At 45.7% G+C, this 24,824-nt stretch overlaps 17 non-coding genes and 2 pseudogenes across 17 annotated transcripts; all 19 read right to left on the bottom strand.

Annotated features, from left to right (window-relative positions):
* Positions 1 to 778: 778 nt before the first annotated feature.
* On the bottom strand, positions 779 to 969 carry LOC141160572 (U2 spliceosomal RNA). Its single transcript, XR_012250327.1, has one exon. It is a non-coding gene; the product is annotated as a U2 spliceosomal RNA (small nuclear RNA).
* A 1,120-nt stretch (positions 970 to 2,089) lies between these two features.
* LOC141160571 (U2 spliceosomal RNA) lies at positions 2,090 to 2,280 on the bottom strand. The gene has a single exon (XR_012250326.1). It is a non-coding gene; the product is annotated as a U2 spliceosomal RNA (small nuclear RNA).
* Positions 2,281 to 3,398: 1,118 nt separating this feature from the next.
* On the bottom strand, positions 3,399 to 3,589 carry LOC141160056 (U2 spliceosomal RNA). Its single transcript, XR_012250044.1, has one exon. It is a non-coding gene; the product is annotated as a U2 spliceosomal RNA (small nuclear RNA).
* A 1,125-nt stretch (positions 3,590 to 4,714) lies between these two features.
* LOC141160570 (U2 spliceosomal RNA) lies at positions 4,715 to 4,905 on the bottom strand. Its single transcript, XR_012250325.1, has one exon. It is a non-coding gene; the product is annotated as a U2 spliceosomal RNA (small nuclear RNA).
* Positions 4,906 to 6,028: 1,123 nt separating this feature from the next.
* Positions 6,029 to 6,219, bottom strand: LOC141160569 (U2 spliceosomal RNA). Its single transcript, XR_012250324.1, has one exon. It is a non-coding gene; the product is annotated as a U2 spliceosomal RNA (small nuclear RNA).
* A 1,120-nt stretch (positions 6,220 to 7,339) lies between these two features.
* On the bottom strand, positions 7,340 to 7,530 carry LOC141159595 (U2 spliceosomal RNA). Its single transcript, XR_012249598.1, has one exon. It is a non-coding gene; the product is annotated as a U2 spliceosomal RNA (small nuclear RNA).
* Positions 7,531 to 8,652: 1,122 nt separating this feature from the next.
* Positions 8,653 to 8,843, bottom strand: LOC141160568 (U2 spliceosomal RNA). The gene has a single exon (XR_012250323.1). It is a non-coding gene; the product is annotated as a U2 spliceosomal RNA (small nuclear RNA).
* A 1,121-nt stretch (positions 8,844 to 9,964) lies between these two features.
* Positions 9,965 to 10,155, bottom strand: LOC141160567 (U2 spliceosomal RNA). The gene has a single exon (XR_012250322.1). It is a non-coding gene; the product is annotated as a U2 spliceosomal RNA (small nuclear RNA).
* A 1,119-nt stretch (positions 10,156 to 11,274) lies between these two features.
* Positions 11,275 to 11,465, bottom strand: LOC141160566 (U2 spliceosomal RNA). Its single transcript, XR_012250321.1, has one exon. It is a non-coding gene; the product is annotated as a U2 spliceosomal RNA (small nuclear RNA).
* Positions 11,466 to 12,586: 1,121 nt separating this feature from the next.
* On the bottom strand, positions 12,587 to 12,777 carry LOC141160565 (U2 spliceosomal RNA). The gene has a single exon (XR_012250320.1). It is a non-coding gene; the product is annotated as a U2 spliceosomal RNA (small nuclear RNA).
* A 1,118-nt stretch (positions 12,778 to 13,895) lies between these two features.
* Positions 13,896 to 14,086, bottom strand: LOC141160563 (U2 spliceosomal RNA). Its single transcript, XR_012250318.1, has one exon. It is a non-coding gene; the product is annotated as a U2 spliceosomal RNA (small nuclear RNA).
* Positions 14,087 to 15,205: 1,119 nt separating this feature from the next.
* Positions 15,206 to 15,385, bottom strand: LOC141160159 (U2 spliceosomal RNA; annotated as a pseudogene).
* A 790-nt stretch (positions 15,386 to 16,175) lies between these two features.
* LOC141160460 (U2 spliceosomal RNA) lies at positions 16,176 to 16,265 on the bottom strand (annotated as a pseudogene).
* A 1,120-nt stretch (positions 16,266 to 17,385) lies between these two features.
* Positions 17,386 to 17,576, bottom strand: LOC141160562 (U2 spliceosomal RNA). Its single transcript, XR_012250317.1, has one exon. It is a non-coding gene; the product is annotated as a U2 spliceosomal RNA (small nuclear RNA).
* A 1,121-nt stretch (positions 17,577 to 18,697) lies between these two features.
* LOC141160006 (U2 spliceosomal RNA) lies at positions 18,698 to 18,888 on the bottom strand. Its single transcript, XR_012249996.1, has one exon. It is a non-coding gene; the product is annotated as a U2 spliceosomal RNA (small nuclear RNA).
* Positions 18,889 to 20,010: 1,122 nt separating this feature from the next.
* On the bottom strand, positions 20,011 to 20,201 carry LOC141160561 (U2 spliceosomal RNA). The gene has a single exon (XR_012250316.1). It is a non-coding gene; the product is annotated as a U2 spliceosomal RNA (small nuclear RNA).
* Positions 20,202 to 21,317: 1,116 nt separating this feature from the next.
* Positions 21,318 to 21,508, bottom strand: LOC141160560 (U2 spliceosomal RNA). Its single transcript, XR_012250315.1, has one exon. It is a non-coding gene; the product is annotated as a U2 spliceosomal RNA (small nuclear RNA).
* Positions 21,509 to 22,629: 1,121 nt separating this feature from the next.
* Positions 22,630 to 22,820, bottom strand: LOC141160559 (U2 spliceosomal RNA). Its single transcript, XR_012250314.1, has one exon. It is a non-coding gene; the product is annotated as a U2 spliceosomal RNA (small nuclear RNA).
* A 1,115-nt stretch (positions 22,821 to 23,935) lies between these two features.
* On the bottom strand, positions 23,936 to 24,126 carry LOC141160003 (U2 spliceosomal RNA). The gene has a single exon (XR_012249994.1). It is a non-coding gene; the product is annotated as a U2 spliceosomal RNA (small nuclear RNA).
* Positions 24,127 to 24,824: the final 698 nt, after the last annotated feature.

The following is a 24,824-nucleotide window of genomic DNA, read 5'->3' as shown; positions in this document are numbered from 1 at the left end:
TGCTGGCTGTCCAGCAGCAGACTGAAGGTGGCTGCTGCTGTGCGCAGGTATATAAAGGCTCAGAGCCTATTATGACACGCGCAGCCAGCGTTCCATTGCCACATTCCGTCTACTGCAGGCGGGATACCTGGATGGCTGAATGTCACTGAGAAGCTCACAGAGACCGCCATAAGCAACAGTTTAAAAGAATGCCACAGACTAATCAACCAAACTTTTTGGGTTGGTTTCTCTTTTATAGTCTGCAGGCATTAAATGAAAGAAGTCAGTGTTCCAGCAGAGGGAGACAACGTTTCAGAAAAGGCATTGTAGCAAACCAAAAAAGAAATTTTAAGCGCAGCAGAGTAACCAGCTCACATACCTGTTAGCTCAGGTGAGTTTAAAAGGCTGCTGTTGATAACAAGGGCATTTGCTAAATAGATGGTGTGTGTGCAACAATATACTGAAAGGTCAATTATATTGTGCAGCTTATCTCACCACCTGTAGTTATTTAGGTGAAAGCTCCAAAATGCTTGCCTAATATGTCTGTTTATCCAAAAGGAAGTATAGAGGGAGAGCTAGATAGATAGCATTGCATTACATTACATGGCAATGCAATGCACAGTTGCTGAAGTTGAACCAAAATGAGCTTGTCATCTGGCTTCTGCAACTTTTAACATGAAAAATCCAATGAGGAGAAGAAAAGCAAAGCCAAAGAGTCCATCCCAAAATCCGACAAACAAGCCAAATGAACAAAAAGCATTGAATTCAATTCTTTCTGATTTTAGAAACTGCATTAAAGAAGGGGTGCACCGGTCCTGGAGATACTGCAATACCAGGTCAATGCGTGGAGTGGACAGAGCAAGCTCTTTTTCCATCTCCCTGTTCTAAAAATCCATTTAATATATGGTCCCCAGATAGGGGACGTATCAGATATTAAACTGATAAGAACAGATACTACACTTGATCTTAGCCAAAAGGCCGAGAAGCGATAACCAGAATTGGTTTCCGACTACGGTGCCACCCAAGGATTCTGAAAAGTCCATTTGTGGAGATGGCCACCTGGACTCCCGTTAAGAAGACATGCTGTCAACCTCTAGATCCCTCACATGCCTGCACTTTTCGGCTTGCTGCTGCTGCAATCCACGCGTTTTAGATCTGCATAACTCCACCTCTTTTAGCACAGTACCCTCAACCCCCGGCTGTTCCCACCCGCCTCAACACCGTTGGAAGGGAGGAGAACCAATTAAGGCGGGGGGGGGGGGTGGAACGAGCAGCTGTCTACCCTTAGCAGGAGGGTTGCTGATTAATTACCTCTCCTGCTGCTGCTGCTGCTGCTGGCTGTCCAGCAGCAGACTGAAGGTGGCTGCTGCTGTGCGCAGGTATATAAAGGCTCAGAGCCTATTATGACACGCGCAGCCAGCGTTCCATTGCCACATTCCGTCTACTGCAGGCGGGATACCTGGATGGCTGAATGTCACTGAGAAGCTCACAGAGACCGCCATAAGCAACAGTTTAAAAGAATGCCACAGACTAATCAACCAAACTTTTTGGGTTGGTTTCTCTTTTATAGTCTGCAGGCATTAAATGAAAGAAGTCAGTGTTCCAGCAGAGGGAGACAACGTTTCAGAAAAGGCATTGGAGCAAACCAAAAAAGAAATTTTAAGCGCAGCAGAGTAACCAGCTCACATACCTGTTAGCTCAGGTGAGTTTAAAAGGCTGCTGTTGATAACAAGGGCATTTGCTAAATAGATGGTGTGTGTGCAACAATATACTGAAAGGTCAATTATATTGTGCAGCTTATCTCACCACCTGTAGTTATTTAGGTGAAAGCTCCAAAATGCTTGCCTAATATGTCTGTTTATCCAAAAGGAAGTATAGAGGGAGAGCTAGATAGATAGCATTGCATTACATTACATGGCAATGCAATGCACAGTTGCTGAAGTTGAACCAAAATGAGCTTGTCATCTGGCTTCTGCAACTTTTAACATGAAAAATCCAATGAGGAGAAGAAAAGCAAAGCCAAAGAGTCCATCCCAAAATCCGACAAACAAGCCAAATGAACAAAAAGCATTGAATTCAATTCTTTCTGATTTTAGAAACTGCATTAAAGAAGGGGTGCACCGGTCCTGGAGATACTGCAATACCAGGTCAATGCGTGGAGTGGACAGAGCAAGCTCTTTTTCCATCTCCCTGTTCTAAAAATCCATTTAATATATGGTCCCCAGATAGGGGACGTATCAGATATTAAACTGATAAGAACAGATACTACACTTGATCTTAGCCAAAAGGCCGAGAAGCGATAACCAGAATTGGTTTCCGACTACGGTGCCACCCAAGGATTCTGAAAAGTCCATTTGTGGAGATGGCCACCTGGACTCCCGTTAAGAAGACATGCTGTCAACCTCTAGATCCCTCACATGCCTGCACTTTTCGGCTTGCTGCTGCTGCAATCCACGCGTTTTAGATCTGCATAACTCCACCTCTTTTAGCACAGTACCCTCAACCCCCGGCTGTTCCCACCCGCCTCAACACCGTTGGAAGGGAGGAGAACCAATTAAGGCCGGGGGGGGGTGGAACGAGCAGCTGTCTACCCTTAGCAGGAGGGTTGCTGATTAGTTACCTCTCCTGCTGCTGCTGCTGCTGCTGGCTGTCCAGCAGCAGACTGAAGGTGGCTGCTGCTGTGCGCAGGTATATAAAGGCTCAGAGCCTATTATGACACGCGCAGCCAGCGTTCCATTGCCACATTCCGTCTACTGCAGGCGGGATACCTGGATGGCTGAATGTCACTGAGAAGCTCACAGAGACCGCCATAAGCAACAGTTTAAAAGAATGCCACAGACTAATCAACCAAACTTTTTGGGTTGGTTTCTCTTTTATAGTCTGCAGGCATTAAATGAAAGAAGTCAGTGTTCCAGCAGAGGGAGACAACGTTTCAGAAAAGGCATTGTAGCAAACCAAAAAAGAAATTTTAAGCGCAGCAGAGTAACCAGCTCACATACCTGTTAGCTCAGGTGAGTTTAAAAGGCTGCTGTTGATAACAAGGGCATTTGCTAAATAGATGGTGTGTGTGCAACAATATACTGAAAGGTCAATTATATTGTGCAGCTTATCTCACCACCTGTAGTTATTTAGGTGAAAGCTCCAAAATGCTTGCCTAATATGTCTGTTTATCCAAAAGGAAGTATAGAGGGAGAGCTAGATAGATAGCATTGCATTACATTACATGGCAATGCAATGCACAGTTGCTGAAGTTGAACCAAAATGAGCTTGTCATCTGGCTTCTGCAACTTTTAACATGAAAAATCCAATGAGGAGAAGAAAAGCAAAGCCAAAGAGTCCATCCCAAAATCCGACAAACAAGCCAAATGAACAAAAAGCATTGAATTCAATTCTTTCTGATTTTAGAAACTGCATTAAAGAAGGGGTGCACCGGTCCTGGAGATACTGCAATACCAGGTCAATGCGTGGAGTGGACAGAGCAAGCTCTTTTTCCATCTCCCTGTTCTAAAAATCCATTTAATATATGGTCCCCAGATAGGGGACGTATCAGATATTAATCTGATAAGAACAGATACTACACTTGATCTTAGCCAAAAGTCCGAGAAGCGATAACCAGAATTGGTTTCCGACTACGGTGCCACCCAAGGATTCTGAAAAGTCCATTTGTGGAGATGGCCACCTGGACTCCCGTTAAGAAGACATGCTGTCAACCTCTAGATCCCTCACATGCCTGCACTTTTCGGCTTGCTGCTGCTGCAATCCACGCGTTTTAGATCTGCATAACTCCACCTCTTTTAGCACAGTACCCTCAACCCCCGGCTGTTCCCACCCGCCTCAACACCGTTGGAAGGGAGAAGAACCAATTAAGGCGGGGGGTGGGGGGGTGGAACGAGCAGCTGTCTACCCTTAGCAGGAGGGTTGCTGATTAATTACCTCTCCTGCTGCTGCTGCTGCTGCTGCTGGCTGTCCAGCAGCAGACTGAAGGTGGCTGCTGCTGTGCGCAGGTATATAAAGGCTCAGAGCCTATTATGACACGCGCAGCCAGCGTTCCATTGCCACATTCCGTCTACTGCAGGCGGGATACCTGGATGGCTGAATGTCACTGAGAAGCTCACAGAGACCGCCATAAGCAACAGTTTAAAAGAATGCCACAGACTAATCAACCAAACTTTTTGGGTTGGTTTCTCTTTTATAGTCTGCAGGCATTAAATGAAAGAAGTCAGTGTTCCAGCAGAGGGAGACAACGTTTCAGAAAAGGCATTGTAGCAAACCAAAAAAGAAATTTTAAGCGCAGCAGAGTAACCAGCTCACATACCTGTTAGCTCAGGTGAGTTTAAAAGGCTGCTGTTGATAACAAGGGCATTTGCTAAATAGATGGTGTGTGTGCAACAATATACTGAAAGGTCAATTATATTGTGCAGCTTATCTCACCACCTGTAGTTATTTAGGTGAAAGCTCCAAAATGCTTGCCTAATATGTCTGTTTATCCAAAAGGAAGTATAGAGGGAGAGCTAGATAGATAGCATTGCATTACATTACATGGCAATGCAATGCACAGTTGCTGAAGTTGAACCAAAATGAGCTTGTCATCTGGCTTCTGCAACTTTTAACATGAAAAATCCAATGAGGAGAAGAAAAGCAAAGCCAAAGAGTCCATCCCAAAATCCGACAAACAAGCCAAATGAACAAAAAGCATTGAATTCAATTCTTTCTGATTTTAGAAACTGCATTAAAGAAGGGGTGCACCGGTCCTGGAGATACTGCAATACCAGGTCAATGCGTGGAGTGGACAGAGCAAGCTCTTTTTCCATCTCCCTGTTCTAAAAATCCATTTAATATATGGTCCCCAGATAGGGGACGTATCAGATATTAAACTGATAAGAACAGATACTACACTTGATCTTAGCCAAAAGGCCGAGAAGCGATAACCAGAATTGGTTTCCGACTACGGTGCCACCCAAGGATTCTGAAAAGTCCATTTGTGGAGATGGCCACCTGGACTCCCGTTAAGAAGACATGCTGTCAACCTCTAGATCCCTCACATGCCTGCACTTTTCCGCTTGCTGCTGCTGCAATCCACGCGTTTTAGATCTGCATAACTCCACCTCTTTTAGCACAGTACCCTCAACCCCCGGCTGTTCCCACCCGCCTCAACACCGTTGGAAGGGAGGAGAACCAATTGAGGCGGGGGGGGGAGGGGGTGGAACGAGCAGCTGTCTACCCTTAGCAGGAGGGTTGCTGATTAATTACCTCTCCTGCTGCTGCTGCTGCTGCTGGCTGTCCAGCAGCAGACTGAAGGTGGCTGCTGCTGTGCGCAGGTATATAAAGGCTCAGAGCCTATTATGACACGCGCAGCCAGCGTTCCATTGCCACATTCCGTCTACTGCAGGCGGGATACCTGGATGGCTGAATGTCACTGAGAAGCTCACAGAGACCGCCATAAGCAACAGTTTAAAAGAATGCCACAGACTAATCAACCAAACTTTTTGGGTTGGTTTCTCTTTTATAGTCTGCAGGCATTAAATGAAAGAAGTCAGTGTTCCAGCAGAGGGAGACAACGTTTCAGAAAAGGCATTGTAGCAAACCAAAAAAGAAATTTTAAGCGCAGCAGAGTAACCAGCTCACATACCTGTTAGCTCAGGTGAGTTTAAAAGGCTGCTGTTGATAACAAGGGCATTTGCTAAATACATGGTGTGTGTGCAACAATATACTGAAAGGTCAATTATATTGTGCAGCTTATCTCACCACCTGTAGTTATTTAGGTGAAAGCTCCAAAATGCTTGCCTAACATGTCTGTTTATCCAAAAGGAAGTATAGAGGGAGAGCTAGATAGATAGCATTGCATTACATTACATGGCAATGCAATGCACAGTTGCTGAAGTTGAACCAAAATGAGCTTGTCATCTGGCTTCTGCAACTTTTAACATGAAAAATCCAATGAGGAGAAGAAAAGCAAAGCCAAAGAGTCCATCCCAAAATCCGACAAACAAGCCAAATGAACAAAAAGCATTGAATTCAATTCTTTCTGATTTTAGAAACTGCATTAAAGAAGGGGTGCACCGGTCCTGGAGATACTGCAATACCAGGTCAATGCGTGGAGTGGACAGAGCAAGCTCTTTTTCCATCTCCCTGTTCTAAAAATCCATTTAATATATGGTCCCCAGATAGGGGACGTATCAGATATTAAACTGATAAGAACAGATACTACACTTGATCTTAGCCAAAAGGCCGAGAAGCGATAACCAGAATTGGTTTCCGACTACGGTGCCACCCAAGGATTCTGAAAAGTCCATTTGTGGAGATGGCCACCTGGACTCCCGTTAAGAAGACATGCTGTCAACCTCTAGATCCCTCACATGCCTGCACTTTTCGGCTTGCTGCTGCTGCAATCCACGCGTTTTAGATCTGCATAACTCCACCTCTTTTAGCACAGTACCCTCAACCCCCGGCTGTTCCCACCCGCCTCAACACCGTTGGAAGGGAGGAGAACCAATTAAGGCGGGGGGGGGGGGTGGAATGAGCAGCTGTCTACCCTTAGCAGGAGGGTTGCTGATTAATTAAGTCTCCTGCTGCTGCTGCTGCTGCTGGCTGTCCAGCAGCAGACTGAAGGTGGCTGCTGCTGTGCGCAGGTATATAAAGGCTCAGAGCCTATTATGACACGCGCAGCCAGCGTTCCATTGCCACATTCCGTCTACTGCAGGCGGGATACCTGGATGGCTGAATGTCACTGAGAAGCTCACAGAGACCGCCATAAGCAACAGTTTAAAAGAATGCCACAGACTAATCAACCAAACTTTTTGGGTTGGTTTCTCTTTTATAGTCTGCAGGCATTAAATGAAAGAAGTCAGTGTTCCAGCAGAGGGAGACAACGTTTCAGAAAAGGCATTGTAGCAAACCAAAAAAGAAATTTTAAGCGCAGCAGAGTAACCAGCGCACATACCTGTTAGCTCAGGTGAGTTTAAAAGGCTGCTGTTGATAACAAGGGCATTTGCTAAATACATGGTGTGTGTGCAACAATATACTGAAAGGTCAATTATATTGTGCAGCTTATCTCACCACCTGTAGTTATTTAGGTGAAAGCTCCAAAATGCTTGCCTAATATGTCTGTTTATCCAAAAGGAAGTATAGAGGGAGAGCTAGATAGATAGCATTGCATTACATTACATGGCAATGCAATGCACAGTTGCTGAAGTTGAACCAAAATGAGCTTGTCATCTGGCTTCTGCAACTTTGAACATGAAAAATCCAATGAGGAGAAGAAAAGCGAAGCCAAAGAGTCCATCCCAAAAGCCGACAAACAAGCAAAATGAACAAAAAACATTGAATTCAATTCTTTCTGATTTTAGAAACTGCATTAAAGAAGGGGTGCACCGGTCCTGGAGATACTGCAATACCAGGTCAATGCGTGGAGTGGACAGAGCAAGCTCTTTTTCCATCCCCCTGTTCTAAAAATCCATTTAATATATGGTCCCCAGATAGGGGACGTATCAGATATTAAACTGATAAGAACAGATACTACACTTGATCTTAGCCAAAAGGCCGAGAAGCGATAACCAGAATTGGTTTCCGACTACGGTGCCACCCAAGGATTCTGAAAAGTCCATTTGTGGAGATGGCCACCTGGACTCCCGTTAAGAAGACATGCTGTCAACCTCTAGATCCCTCACATGCCTGCACTTTTCGGCTTGCTGCTGCTGCAATCCACGCGTTTTAGATCTGCATAACTCCACCTCTTTTAGCACAGTACCCTCAACCCCCGGCTGTTCCCACCCGCCTCAACACCGTTGGAAGGGAGGAGAACCAATTAAGGCGGGGGGGGGGGGGGGATTGGAACGAGCAGCTGTCTACCCTTAGCAGGAGGGTTGCTGATTAATTACCTCTCCTGCTGCTGCTGCTGCTGGCTGTCCAGCAGCAGACTGAAGGTGGCTGCTGCTGTGCGCAGGTATATAAAGGCTCAGAGCCTATTATGACACGCGCAGCCAGCGTTCCATTGCCACATTCCGTCTACTGCAGGCGGGATACCTGGATGGCTGAATGTCACTGAGAAGCTCACAGAGACCGCCATAAGCAACAGTTTAAAAGAATGCCACAGACTAATCAACCAAACTTTTTGGGTTGGTTTCTCTTTTATAGTCTGCAGGCATTAAATGAAAGAAGTCAGTGTTCCAGCAGAGGGAGACAACGTTTCAGAAAAGGTATTGTAGCAAACCAAAAAAGAAATTTTAAGCGCAGCAGAGTAACCAGCTCACATACCTGTTAGCTCAGGTGAGTTTAAAAGGCTGCTGTTGATAACAAGGGCATTTGCTAAATAGATGGTGTGTGTGCAACAATATACTGAAAGGTCAATTATATTGTGCAGCTTATCTCACCACCTGTAGTTATTTAGGTGAAAGCTCCAAAATGCTTGCCTAATATGTCTGTTTATCCAAAAGGAAGTATAGAGGGAGAGCTAGATAGATAGCATTGCATTACATTACATGGCAATGCAATGCACAGTTGCTGAAGTTGAACCAAAATGAGCTTGTCATCTGGCTTCTGCAACTTTTAACATGAAAAATCCAATGAGGAGAAGAAAAGCAAAGCCAAAGAGTCCATCCCAAAATCCGACAAACAAGCCAAATGAACAAAAAGCATTGAATTCAATTCTTTCTGATTTTAGAAACTGCATTAAAGAAGGGGTGCACCGGTCCTGGAGATACTGCAATACCAGGTCAATGCGTGGAGTGGACAGAGCAAGCTCTTTTTCCATCTCCCTGTTCTAAAAATCCATTTAATATATGGTCCCCAGATAGGGGACGTATCAGATATTAAACTGATAAGAACAGATACTACACTTGATCTTAGCCAAAAGGCCGAGAAGCGATAACCAGAATTGGTTTCCGACTACGGTGCCACCCAAGGATTCTGAAAAGTCCATTTGTGGAGATGGCCACCTGGACTCCCGTTAAGAAGACATGCTGTCAACCTCTAGATCCCTCACATGCCTGCACTTTTCGGCTTGCTGCTGCTGCAGTCCACGCGTTTTAGATCTGCATAACTCCACCTCTTTTAGCACAGTACCCTCAACCCCCGGCTGTTCCCACCCGCCTCAACACCGTTGGAAGGGAGGAGAACCAATTAAGGCGGGGGGGGGGGGGTGGAACGAGCAGCTGTCTACCCTTAGCAGGAGGGTTGCTGATTAATTACCTCTCCTACTGCTGCTGCTGCTGCTGGCTGTCCAGCAGCAGACTGAAGGTGGCTGCTGCTGTGCGCAGGTATATAAAGGCTCAGAGCCTATTATGACACGCGCAGCCAGCGTTCCATTGCCACATTCCGTCTACTGCAGGCGGGATACCTGGATGGCTGAATGTCACTGAGAAGCTCACAGAGACCGCCATAAGCAACAGTTTAAAAGAATGCCACAGACTAATCAACCAAACTTTTTGGGTTGGTTTCTCTTTTATAGTCTGCAGGCATTAAATGAAAGAAGTCAGTGTTCCAGCAGAGGGAGACAACGTTTCAGAAAAGGCATTGTAGCAAACCAAAAAAGAAATTTTAAGCGCAGCAGAGTAACCAGCTCACATACCTGTTAGCTCAGGTGAGTTTAAAAGGCTGCTGTTGATAACAAGGGCATTTGCTAAATAGATGGTGTGTGTGCAACAATATACTGAAAGGTCAATTATATTGTGCAGCTTATCTCACCACCTGTAGTTATTTAGGTGAAAGCTCCAAAATGCTTGCCTAATATGTCTGTTTATCCAAAAGGAAGTATAGAGGGAGAGCTAGATAGATAGCATTGCATTACATTACATGGCAATGCAATGCACAGTTGCTGAAGTTGAACCAAAATGAGCTTGTCATCTGGCTTCTGCAACTTTTAACATGAAAAATCCAATGAGGAGAAGAAAAGCAAAGCCAAAGAGTCCATCCCAAAATCCGACAAACAAGCCAAATGAACAAAAAGCATTGAATTCAATTCTTTCTGATTTTAGAAACTGCATTAAAGAAGGGGTGCACCGGTCCTGGAGATACTGCAATACCAGGTCAATGCGTGGAGTGGACAGAGCAAGCTCTTTTTCCATCTCCCTGTTCTAAAAATCCATTTAATATATGGTCCCCAGATAGGGGACGTATCAGATATTAAACTGATAAGAACAGATACTACACTTGATCTTAGCCAAAAGGCCGAGAAGCGATAACCAGAATTGGTTTCCGACTACGGTGCCACCCAAGGATTCTGAAAAGTCCATTTGTGGAGATGGCCACCTGGACTCCCGTTAAGAAGACATGCTGTCAACCTCTAGATCCCTCACATGCCTGCACTTTTCGGCTTGCTGCTGCTGCAATCCACGCGTTTTAGATCTGCATAACTCCACCTCTTTTAGCACAGTACCCTCAACCCCCGGCTGTTCCCACCCGCCTCAACACCGTTGGAAGGGAGGAGAACCAATTAAGGCGGGGGGGGGGGGATTGGAACGAGCAGCTGTCTACCCTTAGCAGGAGGGTTGCTGATTAATTACCTCTCCTGCTGCTGCTGCTGCTGGCTGTCCAGCAGCAGACTGAAGGTGGCTGCTGCTGTGCGCAGGTATATAAAGGCTCAGAGCCTATTATGACACGCGCAGCCAGCGTTCCATTGCCACATTCCGTCTACTGCAGGCGGGATACCTGGATGGCTGAATGTCACTGAGAAGCTCACAGAGACCGCCATAAGCAACAGTTTAAAAGAATGCCACAGACTAATCAACCAAACTTTTTGGGTTGGTTTCTCTTTTATAGTCTGCAGGCATTAAATGAAAGAAGTCAGTGTTCCAGCAGAGGGAGACAACGTTTCAGAAAAGGTATTGTAGCAAACCAAAAAAGAAATTTTAAGTGCAGCAGAGTAACCAGCTCACATACCTGTTAGCTCAGGTGAGTTTAAAAGGCTGCTGTTGATAACAAGGGCATTTGCTAAATAGATGGTGTGTGTGCAACAATATACTGAAAGGTCAATTATATTGTGCAGCTTATCTCACCACCTGTAGTTATTTAGGTGAAAGCTCCAAAATGCTTGCCTAATATGTCTGTTTATCCAAAAGGAAGTATAGAGGGAGAGCTAGATAGATAGCATTGCATTACATTACATGGCAATGCAATGCACAGTTGCTGAAGTTGAACCAAAATGAGCTTGTCATCTGGCTTCTGCAACTTTTAACATGAAAAATCCAATGAGGAGAAGAAAAGCAAAGCCAAAGAGTCCATCCCAAAATCCGACAAACAAGCCAAATGAACAAAAAGCATTGAATTCAATTCTTTCTGATTTTAGAAACTGCATTAAAGAAGGGGTGCACCGGTCCTGGAGATACTGCAATACCAGGTCAATGCGTGGAGTGGACAGAGCAAGCTCTTTTTCCATCTCCCTGTTCTAAAAATCCATTTAATATATGGTCCCCAGATAGGGGACGTATCAGATATTAAACTGATAAGAACAGATACTACACTTGATCTTAGCCAAAAGGCCGAGAAGCGATAACCAGAATTGGTTTCCGACTACGGTGCCACCCAAGGATTCTGAAAAGTCCATTTGTGGAGATGGCCACCTGGACTCCCGTTAAGAAGACATGCTGTCAACCTCTAGATCCCTCACATGCCTGCACTTTTCGGCTTGCTGCTGCTGCAATCCACGCGTTTTAGATCTGCATAACTCCACCTCTTTTAGCACAGTACCCTCAACCCCCGGCTGTTCCCACCCGCCTCAACACCGATGGAAGGGAGGAGAACCAATTAAGGCGGGGGGGGGGGGGTGGAACGAGCAGCTGTCTACCCTTAGCAGGAGGGTTGCTGATTAATTACCTCTCCTACTGCTGCTGCTGCTGCTGGCTGTCCAGCAGCAGACTGAAGGTGGCTGCTGCTGTGCGCAGGTATATAAAGGCTCAGAGCCTATTATGACACGCGCAGCCAGCGTTCCATTGCCACATTCCGTCTACTGCAGGCGGGATACCTGGATGGCTGAATGTCACTGAGAAGCTCACAGAGACCGCCATAAGCAACAGTTTAAAAGAATGCCACAGACTAATCAACCAAACTTTTTGGGTTGGTTTCTCTTTTATAGTCTGCAGGCATTAAATGAAAGAAGTCAGTGTTCCAGCAGAGGGAGACAACGTTTCAGAAAAGGCATTGTAGCAAACCAAAAAAGAAATTTTAAGCGCAGCAGAGTAACCAGCTCACATACCTGTTAGCTCAGGTGAGTTTAAAAGGCTGCTGTTGATAACAAGGGCATTTGCTAAATAGATGGTGTGTGTGCAACAATATACTGAAAGGTCAATTATATTGTGCAGCTTATCTCACCACCTGTAGTTATTTAGGTGAAAGCTCCAAAATGCTTGCCTAATATGTCTGTTTATCCAAAAGGAAGTATAGAGGGAGAGCTAGATAGATAGCATTGCATTACATTACATGGCAATGCAATGCACAGTTGCTGAAGTTGAACCAAAATGAGCTTGTCATCTGGCTTCTGCAACTTTTAACATGAAAAATCCAATGAGGAGAAGAAAAGCAAAGCCAAAGAGTCCATCCCAAAATCCGACAAACAAGCCAAATGAACAAAAAGCATTGAATTCAATTCTTTCTGATTTTAGAAACTGCATTAAAGAAGGGGTGCACCGGTCCTGGAGATACTGCAATACCAGGTCAATGCGTGGAGTGGACAGAGCAAGCTCTTTTTCCATCTCCCTGTTCTAAAAATCCATTTAATATATGGTCCCCAGATAGGGGACGTATCAGATATTAAACTGATAAGAACAGATACTACACTTGATCTTAGCCAAAAGGCCGAGAAGCGATAACCAGAATTGGTTTACGACTACGGTGCCACCCAAGGATTCCGAAAAGTCCATTTGTGGAGATGGCCACCTGGACTCCCGTTAAGAAGACATGCTGTCAACCTCTAGATCCCTCACATGCCTGCACTTTTCGGCTTGCTGCTGCTGCAATCCACGCGTTTTAGATCTGCATAACTCCACCTCTTTTAGCACAGTACCCTCAACCCCCGGCTGTTCCCACCCGCCTCAACACCGTTGGAAGGGAGGAGAACCAATTAAGGCGGGGGGAGGGTGGAACGAGCAGCTGTCTACCCTTAGCAGGAGGGTTGCTGATTAATTACCTCTCCTGCTGCTGCTGCTGCTGCTGGCTGTCCAGCAGCAGACTGAAGGTGGCTGCTGCTGTGCGCAGGTATATAAAGGCTCAGAGCCTATTATGACACGCGCAGCCAGCGTTCCATTGCCACATTCCGTCTACTGCAGGCAGGATACCTGGATGGCTGAATGTCACTGAGAAGCTCACAGAGACCGCCATAAGCAACAGTTTAAAAGAATGCCACAGACTAATCAACCAAACTTTTTGGGTTGGTTTCTCTTTTATAGTCTGCAGGCATTAAATGAAAGAAGTCAGTGTTCCAGCAGAGGGAGACAACGTTTCAGAAAAGGCATTGTAGCAAACCAAAAAAGAAATTTTAAGTGCAGCAGAGTAACCAGCTCACATACCTGTTAGCTCAGGTGAGTTTAAAAGGCTGCTGTTGATAACAAGGGCATTTGCTAAATAGATGGTGTGTGTGCAACAATATACTGAAAGGTCAATTATTTTGTGCAGCTTATCTCACCACCTGTAGTTATTTAGGTGAAAGCTCCAAAATGCTTGCCTAATATGTCTGTTTATCCAAAAGGAAGTATAGAGGGAGAGCTAGATAGATAGCATTGCATTACATTACATGGCAATGCAATGCACAGTTGCTGAAGTTGAACCAAAATGAGCTTGTCATCTGGCTTCTGCAACTTTTAACATGAAAAATCCAATGAGGAGAAGAAAAGCAAAGCCAAAGAGTCCATCCCAAAATCCGACAAACAAGCCAAATGAACAAAAAGCATTGAATTCAATTCTTTCTGATTTTAGAAACTGCATTAAAGAAGGGGTGCACCGGTCCTGGAGATACTGCAATACCAGGTCAATGCGTGGAGTGGACAGAGCAAGCTCTTTTTCCATCTCCCTGTTCTAAAAATCCATTTAATATATGGTCCCCAGATAGGGGACGTATCAGATATTAAACTGATAAGAACAGATACTACACTTGATCTTAGCCAAAAGGCCGAGAAGCGATAACCAGAATTGGTTTCCGACTACGGTGCCACCCAAGGATTCTGAAAAGTCCATTTGTGGAGATGGCCACCTGGACTCCCGTTAAGAAGACATGCTGTCAACCTCTAGATCCCTCACATGCCTGCACTTTTCGGCTTGCTGCTGCTGCAATCCACGCGTTTTAGATCTGCATAACTCCACCTCTTTTAGCACAGTACCCTCAACCCCCGGCTGTTCCCACCCGCCTCAACACCGTTGGAAGGGAGGAGAACCAATTAAGGCGGGGGGGGGGGTGGAACGAGCAGCTGTCTACCCTTAGCAGGAGGGTTGCTGATTAATTACCTCTCCTGCTGCTGCTGCTGCTGCTGGCTGTCCAGCAGCAGACTGAAGGTGGCTGCTGCTGTGCGCAGGTATATAAAGGCTCAGAGCCTATTATGACACGCGCAGCCAGCGTTCCATTGCCACATTCCGTCTACTGCAGGCGGGATACCTGGATGGCTGAATGTCACTGAGAAGCTCACAGAGACCGCCATAAGCAACAGTTTAAAAGAATGCCACAGACTAATCAACCAAACTTTTTGGGTTGGTTTCTCTTTTATAGTCTGCAGGCATTAAATGAAAGAAGTCAGTGTTCCAGCAGAGGGAGACAACGTTTCAGAAAAGGCATTGTAGCAAACCAAAAAAGAAATTTTAAGCGCAGCAGAGTAACCAGCTCACATACCTGTTAGCTCAGGTGAGTTTAAAAGGCTGCTGTTGATAACAAGGGCATTTGCTAAATAGATGGTGTGTGTGCAACAATATACTGAAAGGTCAATTATATTGTGCAGCTTATCTCACCACCTGTAGTTATTTAGGTGAAAGCTCCAAAATGCTTGCCTAATATGTCTGTTTATCCAAAAGGAAGTATAGAGGGAGAGCTAGATAGATAGCATTGCATTACATTACATGGCAATGCAATGCACAGTTGCTGAAGTTGAACCAAAATGAGCTTGTCATCTGGCTTCTGCAACTTTTAACATGAAAAATCCAATGAGGAGAAGAAAAGCAAAGCCAAAGAGTCCATCCCAAAATCCGACAAACAAGCCAAATGAACAAAAAGCATTGAATTCAATTCTTTCTGATTTTAGAAACTGCATTAAAGAAGGGGTGCACCGGTCCTGGAGATACTGCAATACCAGGTCAATGCGTGGAGTGGACAGAGCAAGCTCTTTTTCCATCTCCCTGTTCTAAAAATCCATTTAATATATGGTCCCCAGATAGGGGACGTATCAGATATTAAACTGATAAGAACAGATTTTTTCTATCGAAAGCCCGAATTCGTGTACAAAACCCGAGTGCGCTTAAAAAAGTGACAAGTGCCACAAAAAAAGTGCACTAGGATGCTGGTCTTCTTGAAACCCTCTCCAAAAGGAGAAGGGTCCCCCAAACCATTCCCCGTCCCTCCGAGCCAAAAGGCCACAGCGAGGAACAGGGACAAAAAGCCACCTCCAGCCGAAGCCAGAGGCGACCAATCTTACCCCCAGCACCTGCCCGAGTTCTCACCCGAGCAAGGCACTGGGAGCCAAAGACTGTGCTCCCCTCCCGGAAGAGGGGAGCCAACAACGCTCTCCTCCCGAAAGAGGAGAGCCAGGGGGGTTCAGGGGGGAGCGGAACCTGATGGCCACACACTCCCCCCCTAGACCTGCCAAGAGAGGAACCCGTAAGGGAACCGCATCCCGACAAAATCCTAGTAGGACGTGACACACGTGAATAAGTGGACACACAGTGACAAAGAAATTAAATAAATAGTGAAGGTTTCACAGTATAATACTGCCCGGACCTTCGACCGGGAATTGAAAAATTCCCCATCCTAAGGCCAGAAGGCCCGGAATAAGGGTGTGTGCGAAGAAAGAAAATTTGAAGTGCTTGTGCAAATGTGCCATAAACTCAAGTGGGGTTCCCAATCCCAGTGAGTTAAGGCACCCCAGGGTCACCACTCCTGGGGCACTTCACACTTCGGGCTTTCGATCTTCCCCGGCCCAATGGCGTCGATCCTGGGGGGCCATGCTTTCCACCAGATGACTATATTAGCCACCTGGCGTACTAACAAGCGCCTAAACCCCAGTGTGCACAATGTATCAATCTACTAGGGCGGCCAACATCCAAAACCGCCTTTTCGAAAGATACTACACTTGATCTTAGCCAAAAGGCCGAGAAGCGATAACCAGAATTGGTTTCCGACTACGGTGCCACCCAAGGATTCTGAAAAGTCCATTTGTGGAGATGGCCACCTGGACTCCCGTTAAGAAGACATGCTGTCAACCTCTAGATCCCTCACATGCCTGCACTTTTCGGCTTGCTGCTGCTGCAATCCACGCGTTTTAGATCTGCATAACTCCACCTCTTTTAGCACAGTACCCTCAACCCCCGGCTGTTCCCACCCGCCTCAACACCGTTGGAAGGGAGGAGAACCAATTAAGGCGGGGGGGGGGGGTGGAACGAGCAGCTGTCTACCCTTAGCAGGAGGGTTGCTGATTAATTACCTCTCCTGCTGCTGCTGCTGCTGCTGGCTGTCCAGCAGCAGACTGAAGGTGGCTGCTGCTGTGCGCAGGTATATAAAGGCTCAGAGCCTATTATGACACGCGCAGCCAGCGTTCCATTGCCACATTCCGTCTACTGCAGGCGGGATACCTGGATGGCTGAATGTCACTGAGAAGCTCACAGAGACCGCCATAAGCAACAGTTTAAAAGAATGCCACAGACTAATCAACCAAACTTTTTGGGTTGGTTTCTCTTTTATAGTCTGCAGGCATTAAATGAAAGAAGTCAGTGTTCCAGCAGAGGGAGACAACGTTTCAGAAAAGGCATTGTAGCAAACCAAAAAAGAAATTTTAAGCGCAGCAGAGTAACCAGCTCACATACCTGTTAGCTCAGGTGAGTTTAAAAGGCTGCTGTTGATAACAAGGGCATTTGCTAAATAGATGGTGTGTGTGCAACAATATACTGAAAGGTCAATTATATTGTGCAGCTTATCTCACCACCTGTAGTTATTTAGGTGAAAGCTCCAAAATGCTTGCCTAATATGTCTGTTTATCCAAAAGGAAGTATAGAGGGAGAGCTAGATAGATAGCATTGCATTACATTACATGGCAATGCAATGCACAGTTGCTGAAGTTGAACCAAAATGAGCTTGTCATCTGGCTTCTGCAACTTTTAACATGAAAAATCCAATGAGGAGAAGAAAAGCAAAGCCAAAGAGTCCATCCCAAAATCCGACAAACAAGCCAAATGAACAAAAAGCATTGAATTCAATTCTTTCTGATTTTAGAAACTGCATTAAAGAAGGGGTGCACCGGTCCTGGAGATACTGCAATACCAGGTCAATGCGTGGAGTGGACAGAGCAAGCTCTTTTTCCATCTCCCTGTTCTAAAAATCCATTTAATATATGGTCCCCAGATAGGGGACGTATCAGATATTAAACTGATAAGAACAGATACTACACTTGATCTTAGCCAAAAGGCCGAGAAGCGATAACCAGAATTGGTTTCCGACTACGGTGCCACCCAAGGATTCTGAAAAGTCCATTTGTGGAGATGGCCACCTGGACTCCCGTTAAGAAGACATGCTGTCAACCTCTAGATCCCTCACATGCCTGCACTTTTCGGCTTGCTGCTGCTGCAATCCACGCGTTTTAGATCTGCATAACTCCACCTCTTTTAGCACAGTACCCTCAACCCCCGGCTGTTCCCACCCGCCTCAACACCGTTGGAAGGGAGGAGAACCAATTAAGGCGGGGGGGGGGGGGTGGAACGAGCAGCTGTCTACCCTTAGCAGGAGGGTTGCTGATTAATTACCTCTCCTGCTGCTGCTGCTGCTGCTGGCTGTCCAGCAGCAGACTGAAGGTGGCTGCTGCTGTGCGCAGGTATATAAAGGCTCAGAGCCTATTATGACACGCGCAGCCAGCGTTCCATTGCCACATTCCGTCTACTGCAGGCGGGATACCTGGATGGCTGAATGTCACTGAGAAGCTCACAGAGACCGCCATAAGCAACAGTTTAAAAGAATGCCACAGACTAATCAACCAAACTTTTTGGGTTGGTTTCTCTTTTATAGTCTGCAGGCATTAAATGAAAGAAGTCAGTGTTCCAGCAGAGGGAGACAACGTTTCAGAAAAGGCATTGTAGCAAACCAAAAAAGAAATTTTAAGCGCAGCAGAGTAACCAGCTCACATACCTGTTAGCTCAGGTGAGTTTAAAAGGCTGCTGTTGATAACAAGGGCATTTGCTAAATAGATGGTGTGTGTGCAACAATATACTGAAAGGTCAATTATATTGTGCAGCTTATCTCACCACCTGTAGTTATTTAGGTGAAAGCTCCAAAATGCTTGCCTAATATGTCTGTTTATCCAAAAGGAAGTATAGAGGGAGAGCTAGATAGATAGCATTGCATTACATTACATGGCAATGCAATGCACAGTTGCTGAAGTTGAACCAAAATGAGCTTGTCATCTGGCTTCTGCAACTTTTAACATGAAAAATCCAATGAGTAGAAGAAAAGCAAAGCCAAAGAGTCCATCCCAAAATCCGACAAACAAGCCAAATAAACAAAAAGCATTGAATTCAATTCTTTCTGATTTTAGAAACTGCATTAAAGAAGGGGTGCACCGGTCCTGGAGATACTGCAATACCAGGTCAATGCGTGGAGTGGACAGAGCAAGCTCTTTTTCCATCTCCCTGTTCTAAAAATCCATTTAATATATGGTCCCCAGATAGGGGACGTATCAGATATTAAACTGATAAGAACAGATACTACACTTGATATTAGCCAAAAGGCCGAGAAGCGATAACCAGAATTGGTTTCCGACTACGGTGCCACCCAAGGATTCTGAAAAGTCCATTTGTGGAGATGGCCACCTGGACTCCCGTTAAGAAGACATGCTGTCAACCTCTAGATCCCTCACATGCCTGCACTTTTCGGCTTGCTGCTGCTGCAATCCACGCGTTTTAGATCTGCATAACTCCACCTCTTTTAGCACAGTACCCTCAACCCCCGGCTGTTCCCACCCGCCTCAACACCGTTGGAAGGGAGGAGAACCAATTAAGGCGGGGTGGGGGGGGGTGGAACGAGCAGCTGTCTACCCTTAGCAGGAGGGTTGCTGATTAATTACCTCTCCTGCTGCTGCTGCTGCTGCTGGCTGTCCAGCAGCAGACTGAAGGTGGCTGCTGCTGTGCGCAGGTATATAAAGGCTCAGAGCCTATTATGACACGCGCAGCCAGCGTTCCATTGCCACATTCCGTCTACTGCAGGCGGGATACCTGGATGGCTGAATGTCACTGAGAAGCTCACAGAGACCGCCATAAGCAACAGTTTAAAAGAATGCCACAGACTAATCAACCAAACTTTTTGGGTTGGTTTCTCTTTTATAGTCTGCAGGCATTAAATGAAAGAAGTCAGTGTTCCAGCAGAGGGAGACAACGTTTCAGAAAAGGCATTGTAGCAAACCAAAAAAGAAATTTTAAGCGCAGCAGAGTAACCAGCTCACATACCTGTTAGCTCAGGTGAGTTTAAAAGGCTGCTGTTGATAACAAGGGCATTTGCTAAATAGATGGTGTGTATGCAACAATATACTGAAAGGTCAATTATATTGTGCAGCTTATCTCACCACCTGTAGTTATTTAGGTGAAAGCTCCAAAATGCTTGCCTAATATGTCTGTTTATCCAAAAGGAAGTATAGAGGGAGAGCTAGATAGATAGCATTGCATTACATTACATGGCAATGCAATGCACAGTTGCTGAAGTTGAACCAAAATGAGCTTGTCATCTGGCTTCTGCAACTTTTAACATGAAAAATCCAATGAGGAGAAGAAAAGCAAAGCCAAAGAGTCCATCCCAAAATCCGACAAACAAGCCAAATGAACAAAAAGCATTGAATTCAATTCTTTCTGATTTTAGAAACTGCATTAAAGAAGGGGTGCACCGGTCCTGGAGATACTGCAATACCAGGTCAATGCGTGGAGTGGACAGAGCAAGCTCTTTTTCCATCTCCCTGTTCTAAAAATCCATTTAATATATGGTCCCCAGATAGGGGACGTATCAGATATTAAACTGATAAGAACAGATACTACACTTGATCTTAGCCAAAAGGCCGAGAAGCGATAACCAGAATTGGTTTCCGACTACGGTGCCACCCAAGGATTCTGAAAAGTCCATTTGTGGAGATGGCCACCAGGACTCCCGTTAAGAAGACATGCTGTCAACCTCTAGATCCCTCACATGCCTGCACTTTTCGGCTTGCTGCTGCTGCAATCCACGCGTTTTAGATCTGCATAACTCCACCTCTTTTAGCACAGTACCCTAAGCCCCCGGCTGTTCCCACCCGCCTCAACACCGTTGGAAGGGAGGAGAACCAATTAAGGCGGGGGGGGGGGTGGAACGAGCAGCTGTCTACCCTTAGCAGGAGGGTTGCTGATTAATTACCTCTCCTGCTGCTGCTGCTGCTGGCTGTCCAGCAGCAGACTGAAGGTGGCTGCTGCTGTGCGCAGGTATATAAAGGCTCAGAGCCTATTATGACACGCGCAGCCAGCGTTCCATTGCCACATTCCGTCTACTGCAGGCGGGATACCTGGATGGCTGAATGTCACTGAGAAGCTCACAGAGACCGCCATAAGCAACAGTTTAAAAGAATGCCACAGACTAATCAACCAAACTTTTTGGGTTGGTTTCTCTTTTATAGTCTGCAGGCATTAAATGAAAGAAGTCAGTGTTCCAGCAGAGGGAGACAACGTTTCAGAAAAGGCATTGTAGCAAACCAAAAAAGAAATTTTAAGCGCAGCAGAGTAACCAGCTCACATACCTGTTAGCTCAGGTGAGTTTAAAAGGCTGCTGTTGATAACAAGGGCATTTGCTAAATAGATGGTGTGTGTGCAACAATATACTGAAAGGTCAATTATATTGTGCAGCTTATCTCACCACCTGTAGTTATTTAGGTGAAAGCTCCAAAATGCTTGCCTAATATGTCTGTTTATCCAAAAGGAAGTATAGAGGGAGAGCTAGATAGATAGCATTGCATTACATTACATGGCAATGCAATGCACAGTTGCTGAAGTTGAACCAAAATGAGCTTGTCATCTGGCTTCTGCAACTTTTAACATGAAAAATCCAATGAGGAGAAGAAAAGCAAAGCCAAAGAGTCCATCCCAAAATCCGACAAACAAGCCAAATGAACAAAAAGCATTGAATTCAATTCTTTCTGATTTTAGAAACTGCATTAAAGAAGGGGTGCACCGGTCCTGGAGATACTGCAATACCAGGTCAATGCGTGGAGTGGACAGAGCAAGCTCTTTTTCCATCTCCCTGTTCTAAAAATCCATTTAATATATGGTCCCCAGATAGGGGACGTATCAGATATTAAACTGATAAGAACAGATACTACACTTGATCTTAGCCAAAAGGCCGAGAAGCGATAACCAGAATTGGTTTCCGACTACGGTGCCACCCAAGGATTCTGAAAAGTCCATTTGTGGAGATGGCCACCAGGACTCCCGTTAAGAAGACATGCTGTCAACCTCTAGATCCCTCACATGCCTGCACTTTTCGGCTTGCTGCTGCTGCAATCCACGCGTTTTAGATCTGCATAACTCCACCTCTTTTAGCACAGTACCCTCAGCCCCCGGCTGTTCCCACCCGCCTCAACACCGTTGGAAGGGAGGAGAACCAATTAAGGCGGGGGGGGGGGGGGGGTGGAACGAGCAGCTGTCTACCCTTAGCAGGAGGGTTGCTGATTAATTACCTCTCCTGCTGCTGCTGCTGCTGGCTGTCCAGCAGCAGACTGAAGGTGGCTGCTGCTGTGCGCAGGTATATAAAGGCTCAGAGCCTATTATGACACGCGCAGCCAGCGTTCCATTGCCACATTCCGTCTACTGCAGGCGGGATACCTGGATGGCTGAATGTCACTGAGAAGCTCACAGAGACCGCCATAAGCAACAGTTTAAAAGAATGCCACAGACTAATCAACCAAACTTTTTGGGTTGGTTTCTCTTTTATAGTCTGCAGGCATTAAATGAAAGAAGTCAGTGTTCCAGCAGAGGGAGACAACGTTTCAGAAAAGGCATTGTAGCAAACCAAAAAAGAAATTTTAAGCGCAGCAGAGTAACCAGCTCACATACCTGTTAGCTCAGGTGAGTTTAAAAGGCTGCTGTTGATAACAAGGGCATTTGCTAAATAGATGGTGTGTGTGCAACAATATACTGAAAGGTCAATTATATTGTGCAGCTTATCTCACCACCTGTAGTTATTTAGGTGAAAGCTCCAAAATGCTTGCCTAATATGTCTGTTTATCCAAAAGGAAGTATAGAAGGAGAGCTAGATAGATAGCATTGCATTACATTACATGGCAATGCAATGCACAGTTGCTGAAGTTGAACCAAAATGAGCTTGTCATCTGGCTTCTGCAACTTTTAACATGAAAAATCCAATGAGGAGAAGAAAAGCAAAGCCAAAGAGTCCATCCCAAAATCCGACAAACAAGCCAAATGAACAAAAAGCATTGAATTCAATTCTTTCTGATTTTAGAAACTGCATTAAAGAAGGGGTGCACCGGTCCTGGAGATACTGCAATACCAGGTCAATGCGTGGAGTGGACAGAGCAAGCTCTTTTTCCATCTCCCTGTTCTAAAAATCCATTTAATATATGGTCCCCAGATAGGGGACGTATCAGATATTAAACTGATAAGAACAGATACTACACTTGATCTTAGCCAAAAGGCCGAGAAGCGATAACCAGAATTGGTTTCCGACTACGGTGCCACCCAAGGATTCTGAAAAGTCCATTTGTGGAGATGGCCACCTGGACTCCCGTTAAGAAGACATGCTGTCAACCTCTAGATCCCTCACATGCCTGCACTTTTCGGCTTGCTGCTGCTGCAATCCACGCGTTTTAGATCTGCATAACTCCACCTCTTTTAGCACAGTACCCTCAGCCCCCGGCTGTTCCCACCCGCCTCAACACCGTTGGAAGGGAGGAGAACCAATTAAGGCGGGGGGGGGGTGGAACGAGCAGCTGTCTACCCTTAGCAGGAGGGTTGCTGATTAATTACCTCTCCTGCTGCTGCTGCTGCTGGCTGTCCAGCAGCAGACTGAAGGTGGCTGCTGCTGTGCGCAGGTATATAAAGGCTCAGAGCCTATTATGACACGCGCAGCCAGCGTTCCATTGCCACATTCCGTCTACTGCAGGCGGGATACCTGGATGGCTGAATGTCACTGAGAAGCTCACAGAGACCGCCATAAGCAACAGTTTAAAAGAATGCCACAGACTAATCAACCAAACTTTTTGGGTTGGTTTCTCTTTTATAGTCTGCAGGCATTAAATGAAAGAAGTCAGTGTTCCAGCAGAGGGAGACAACGTTTCAGAAAAGGCATTGTAGCAAACCAAAAAAGAAATTTTAAGCGCAGCAGAGTAACCAGCTCACATACCTGTTAGCTCAGGTGAGTTTAAAAGGCTGCTGTTGATAACAAGGGCATTTGCTAAATAGATGGTGTGTGTGCAACAATATACTGAAAGGTCAATTATATTGTGCAGCTTATCTCACCACCTGTAGTTATTTAGGTGAAAGCTCCAAAATGCTTGCCTAATATGTCTGTTTATCCAAAAGGAAGTATAGAGGGAGAGCTAGATAGATAGCATTGCATTACATTACATGGCAATGCAATGCACAGTTGCTGAAGTTGAACCAAAATGACCTTGTCATCTGGCTTCTGCAACTTTTAACATGAAAAATCCAATGAGGAGAAGAAAAGCAAAGCCAAAGAGTCCATCCCAAAATCCGACAAACAAGCCAAATGAACAAAAAGCATTGAATTCAATTCTTTCTGATTTTAGAAACTGCATTAAAGAAGGGGTGCACCGGTCCTGGAGATACTGCAATACCAGGTCAATGCGTGGAGTGGACAGAGCAAGCTCTTTTTCCATCTCCCTGTTCTAAAAATCCATTTAATATATGGTCCCCAGATAGGGGACGTATCAGATATTAAACTGATAAGAACAGATACTACACTTGATATTAGCCAAAAGGCCGAGAAGCGATAACCAGAATTGGTTTCCGACTACGGTGCCACCCAAGGATTCTGAAAAGTCCATTTGTGGAGATGGCCACCTGGACTCCCGTTAAGAAGACATGCTGTCAACCTCTAGATCCCTCACATGCCTGCACTTTTCGGCTTGCTGCTGCTGCAATCCACGCGTTTTAGATCTGCATAACTCCACCTCTTTTAGCACAGTACCCTCAACCCCCGGCTGTTCCCACCCGCCTCAACACCGTTGGAAGGGAGGAGAACCAATTAAGGCGGGGGGGGGGGGTGGAACGAGCAGCTGTCTACCCTTAGCAGGAGGGTTGCTGATTAATTACCTCTCCTGCTGCTGCTGCTGCTGCTGGCTGTCCAGCAGCAGACTGAAGGTGGCTGCTGCTGTGCGCAGGTATATAAAGGCTCAGAGCCTATTATGACACGCGCAGCCAGCGTTCCATTGCCACATTCCGTCTACTGCAGGCGGGATACCTGGATGGCTGAATGTCACTGAGAAGCTCACAGAGACCGCCATAAGCAACAGTTTAAAAGAATGCCACAGACTAATCAACCAAACTTTTTGGGTTGGTTTCTCTTTTATAGTCTGCAGGCATTAAATGAAAGAAGTCAGTGTTCCAGCAGAGGGAGACAATGTTTCAGAAAAGGCATTGTAGCAAACCAAAAAAGAAATTTTAAGCGCAGCAGAGTAACCAGCTCACAT

Source organism: Phyllobates terribilis, unplaced genomic scaffold (assembly GCF_046119375.1).
Source record: "Phyllobates terribilis strain yellow unplaced genomic scaffold, ASM4611937v1 Scaffold_8__6_contigs__length_399053987, whole genome shotgun sequence".
Classification (NCBI taxonomy): Eukaryota; Metazoa; Chordata; class Amphibia; order Anura; family Dendrobatidae; genus Phyllobates; species Phyllobates terribilis.
This window is presented reverse-complemented; position numbering and strand designations above follow the sequence as displayed.